Here is a 5,321-nt window from a genome sequence, read left to right as displayed (position 1 = left end):
AGCAATGATTTTTTTCCTGCCAAGTGAAGGGACTATTTATTTGATTTGATTTTTTTTTTTTTTTTTTTTTTTTTTGGCAGAGGTCTTAATGAGTGCGTGACTAAGTTGGCCCCCAATGACAGCACGCACGCGCGCTAATAGTGACAGTTATAATCTCTGACAAACAAACTCGGTGTTAAAGAAGAATATGAGAGGAAGACGTGTGCACAGAAAATTGACAAAATGCTAAAATAAATACAGCATTATGGGAAACAACATTTCACAAGTCTGAGAAATATAATAAATATATATCTCCAAATATGTGTGTGTGTGTGTGTGTGTGTGTGTGTACATGTACAGTTATACTCATGTGGCTTTATTCTTTTCTTTTTTTTCCTCTGTTGTCCTTTTTTGATCTATTATGTATTAAACACAACCGACTGCCGCAAGAAAAATAAAGGTTTTCATCCGTCCTCGGATCCTCTGGTCGAGACCTTTGTGTGCTATTTCTACAGATAAACAAAATACATAAAGTGTGTCATTAAAGCCCCTACAGCTTTCGGTTCTCCTTGTCAGAGACTCTCCAAGTCAGTGGAAATCTACTGGAGGGATGAGCGGCATTCTTCCCCCCCCCAAAAAAATAAAAGAGATATTCCCTTACGCGGCCAGAGAGTGCTGCAGGAATGAGGCCTAAAAACACGGAAATGAGTTCACATCCATCCCTCGTCTGGAAGTCAATGGGTTTTTGGTTAGATAATAAATACAAGCTTAAGAGATAGCGTTTTGTTCTATGACACAAAACACGTCAGTAGATACCCCACTCGTGAATTTCTATATCTATCTGTCTATATATATCTATATCTATCTATATTCTCTTCAAAGTGAAGCTCAGCGGTGGTGACGTTGAAGTAACGCGACCGTGGTGTAGTTCCTTTATAGCCTAACGTTAGCGTTTTACTTCTGGCGATTCAATTTACGCTTCAAAAATTATAAAAGTGGTGTTCATTAGTGAAGATTATCTCGCCGAACAAAAGGTTTAAGTACCATAAACTTTTGTTTTGCCACAGAGCTTATTTTCTGGATGGAAAAATCCTGTTGTCTTTGTGTCGAGGGAACCAGGGCGATGCTAACTTCCGGGTTGGCCTACAAAAAAAACGTCATCCCTGCAGTGCCCTATTGCAACTTTTCCATTCCAGAAAATTGCTCTCTCAAACTTACAGACTCCTATTATGTCCTATCATTTGTCATGTAATATCAGAATGCAACTAATTCGGTATAAAATCCTACATAGAATTCATATTAGCAAATACAAACTACACGTTTATGAGACTGAATCCGAGTGCACCATGTGCTCAAATGACCCATCTGACAGCTTCCACCAACCATGGCTGTCCACAAGACATCCAAAAACGAAAAAAAAAAAAACGTTGAACCCTCTTAAGCTTGTGTTTATTTTCTAACCAAAAACCCATTCAAAAAAAACCCCATGGACTTGGGTTTGACGGGGGAGCTGAAAGTGTAAAAATGCTGACTCATGTCCGGGTTTTAGGGCTCACTCCTCCAGCACTGTATTAATAATATTGCGCAATTCAACAATATTTTTGGTCCAAATTAAGCATATCTTTAGTCAGTGGCGGGGCTGTCTCATTGGAAAACCACTTTTCAGCAGTCACCCAGCAATATCCTTCAAAAGCACTGATGGTTTAATCCCAAAATCCCACTTTTTCGGCAACAAAGCTCTTTTGAGAGCTAATGACAGCGCTAATGTTCAGTAATGAGGGGCTCCTTCAGGAGGCCCTGCCTGTCTCAGATGACAGGGAGCTTATTTTGGAGCGTGCTTGTTCAAATATTGATCAGCCGGCGGAGCAGCGCGTGCACTGTCAGTGTTTCTGTTCCTGTCCAATCGCCGCGTCTCTCACGGGCTCAACTGGCTGGAAATCCGCTCACCACCCAAACAAACCACCTGCCAGCCCCACCCCCCCACCCCACAACATACACACATGCTTCCTAATGAGGCTAGACAAAGCACACACACGTTGTTAAGTCTATCCCCGAGGTCAGGAATAGCTCACACACTGAGCTAACACACAGACACACCCCGTTAACCCCCTCCCAAACACACACACACACACACACACACACACACACACACACACACACACACACACACACACACAAGCTACACCCAGAGCTCAAATGGTCTTCCAGGAGGAGGAGGATCTCCACCTACTAATAAGTCCTGGCCAAATACTGTTAAAGTTACGCAACCCGTCACCTCCACCCCTCTGGCCCACCACCCTGCTCACACTCGCACTCCTCAGCCTCCCTCTTTGGACGCAAAGAAAAATTGAATCACTACTGAATACCGAATGTTGACAGTTATATTATTATATTTACAATAAAAAAAACAAACATCTGGACTGAACCCAAGACTTTAAAACTTCACTTTAAGTCACCCCTATTCAGCACTTATGAGCAGTATACTAAACACTGCATACATTGTTGATAACACACTACAACATAGCTGTACACAGATATGAGGACATTTGAGGTGTTTACTAATGTACGGCATTCGTCAACAATTATAACTTCTCCTGTGAAGACATTTCATATTATTATGTCTTATTACATTGTCATTCCACATACACACATACAATGTGATGCATTGTTAACATAAAATAAATTGACTGAGTGAACACTTTCCCCAACAAAGTCCTCTCCATGAATGATGGTACACGTTAAACATTGACTATTTTTGTCTCTCTGGTTCCGTCCGTGGTGTGTTTTGCTCGTTTATGATGGCAATAAGTAACTTTAAGCTTTTACTTTGAAAAGTCGTCCACAGTGAAATGATATGCTGCGTTAATATGACCATTAAACAGCATTACAAATCAAAAAGTCTGTAGTAAATGTTGACACGGTTTGTGAGTGCGTGTTAGGGCCCCATGACAGAGCAAGAGATTTGTGTGTGTGTGTGTGTGTGTGCGTGTGCGTGTGTGTGTGTGTGCGCACGCCCCAGGAGCCCCCCCATAAAGCCATCTAATTACTAAGCCCCTGTGTTAAAGGAGGCAGGTCCTTAGCCGATTAGAGAGCATGTCAGCGCAGACAGGATTGTTAGACCCTCGTTCAGGCTGTGGAGGTCAAGGAGGGACAAACAGCATTAGGGTGTAATGTATTGACTGTAGTAATGTTGTCAGGGCTCACAGCCATTAACCGCACCTTGGCAAGTGCCTGGAGAGCCATTAATGTCAATTAAGTGCGATGACGATAACTTGCAGTGTCTGGGATGCTCGGGAGGTGAGGAGCGATGGCAATGGTTCGATTATGTTTGTGGCCTTCGGTTACAAATCGCGCGCGCGTTTCAGTGCGTCGCTGCCGACATTTTCAAAGCATACCAGGTTTTTAGATTCATTTACTTCCTTCTAGATACCCGTTGGTTTCAGTTCATTTAAGTACGATGTGAAAATCTACTTAAAGCTGCGGTAAACAATCAGTTTGTCATTAACAGTGGAGGTTTTTTAAGCTCAGCCGGGCCTGGACTGAGAACGCCAGCCTCCACATATTCACAACAGACAACAACGTGTACTGTCGCCGCTTCGTTGAAATATTATTTTCTGTTTGCTGTTTATGCCAGTAACTCATCTTTTAGGCTTCAATTTTCAAGAGTGTTGCAGGCATGACGCATTTGTTGTTAGCGTCGCCCCTGGTTCCCTCGATGAAAAGCCAATGGGACTTCCCCACGGGAGTTTGGATTATTGCAGAAAATAAGCTCCGTGGCAAAACAAAAGTTTGTGATACTTTCACGTTTTGCTCAGCGAGATAATCTTTCACTAATGAACACCACTTTCATGATTTTTGAAGCGTAAATGGAATCGCCAGAAGTAAAAAGCTAACGTTAGGCTATAAAGGATCTCCACCACGGTGGCGTTACTTCAACGTCACCACCGCAGAGCTTCACTTTTAAGAGACTATAGACAGATATAGATATACAGACAGATAGATATAGAGTATAAACACAACGAGGCTGTAAAGGCGGACTAGTGAGTAGATGACTTTCTGTGTTTTGGCGTGAAGACGTTTAATGTCCGCGACAACCTTTGTAGTCTCATTTAGCCACTTGTTAGCAACCGCCTTTTTTAAGACACGTAAAAACCTTCAAAATTCACCAGTGCGGGGTATCTACTGACGTGTTTTATGTCGTAGAACTAAACGTTGAAATCTCTTAAGCCTGTGTTAACCACAGACCTTATGTCAGGCATCTAACCAAAAATCCATTCAAAAAACCCCACTGACTTCCAGACGAGGGGACCAGAAGTGTAAAAATGCGGACTAATATCCGGGTTTTAGGACTCATTCTCGCAGCGCTCTATTGCACTTCCATTATCAATCCATCAATAATATAAAAAATATAAATTATGACGTGCCCATGTCCCTCGCTGGTGTACGTATCTGTAATTTAGCAGCATTTAGTGTCACTTTCCTGTGCCGACTTGGATTTCCACTTTTTACTTTTTGCAGTTTTAACACTGGCCTGACACTCCGGGCCAATCACCGATCCCTGACAGGAGCTTATCTCAGGAACTAAAAGGTATTGCGTGCGCATTCGTGTGAAAACTATGCAAATGAGTACAACCAACAGAGCTGGAACTCAACTTGGAAAGATTCTTGGGCCCCTGGATAAGTTCATGTGAGACGCAACGGCGGCCCCGGTGATACTCCCATGACTCCTTGCTGCGAAAGTTTGATCGCAGAGCTGACAAATTCTTAAAAGTCCATTATTCATTCGATTCTTTCATTCTTATCTTATTTGATTTATTCATTAATTTCCCTGCATTATTTTAATGAATTCTTCTTTGTGAAGTGTTGGAGGTGATGGGCTTTGCAATTAAACAACTGCATTTTATTTATTTATTTTGTTGTATTGTAAATAATGTATTCATTTCAATCGCTTTAATTCTATTTACTTTATTTCAGACGGCCGGGTCCCTCGTGCTATTGTCAAAGTTAAAATGAATAGATTGCCATATAAGAATTTGCAAGGTCTGTTTTAGAGCATTAGCTAACTTTGTTGGCTAGTTGTGTGGCCGGAGACAAAACTCAAAAATCATTTCGAGTCCTGTAGGCCTGCATGTATATTCAGAGAGACTTGTATTCTCTTCAGCCACTGTTAGATGACTTTCCGTGTTTCGGCGTGAAGACGTTTGATGTCCGCGACAACCGCTGTCGTCTCATTTAGCCGCTTGTTAGCAACCGCCTTTTTTAAGACACGTAAAAGCTTCCAAATTCACGAGTGGGGGGGTGGTATCTACTGACGTATTTTATGTTGTAGAACAAAACGCGTA

The sequence above is a fragment of the Enoplosus armatus genome, chromosome 22, assembly GCF_043641665.1.
Source record: "Enoplosus armatus isolate fEnoArm2 chromosome 22, fEnoArm2.hap1, whole genome shotgun sequence".
Classification (NCBI taxonomy): Eukaryota; Metazoa; Chordata; class Actinopteri; order Centrarchiformes; family Enoplosidae; genus Enoplosus; species Enoplosus armatus.
Note: the sequence above shows the minus strand (reverse complement) of the source record.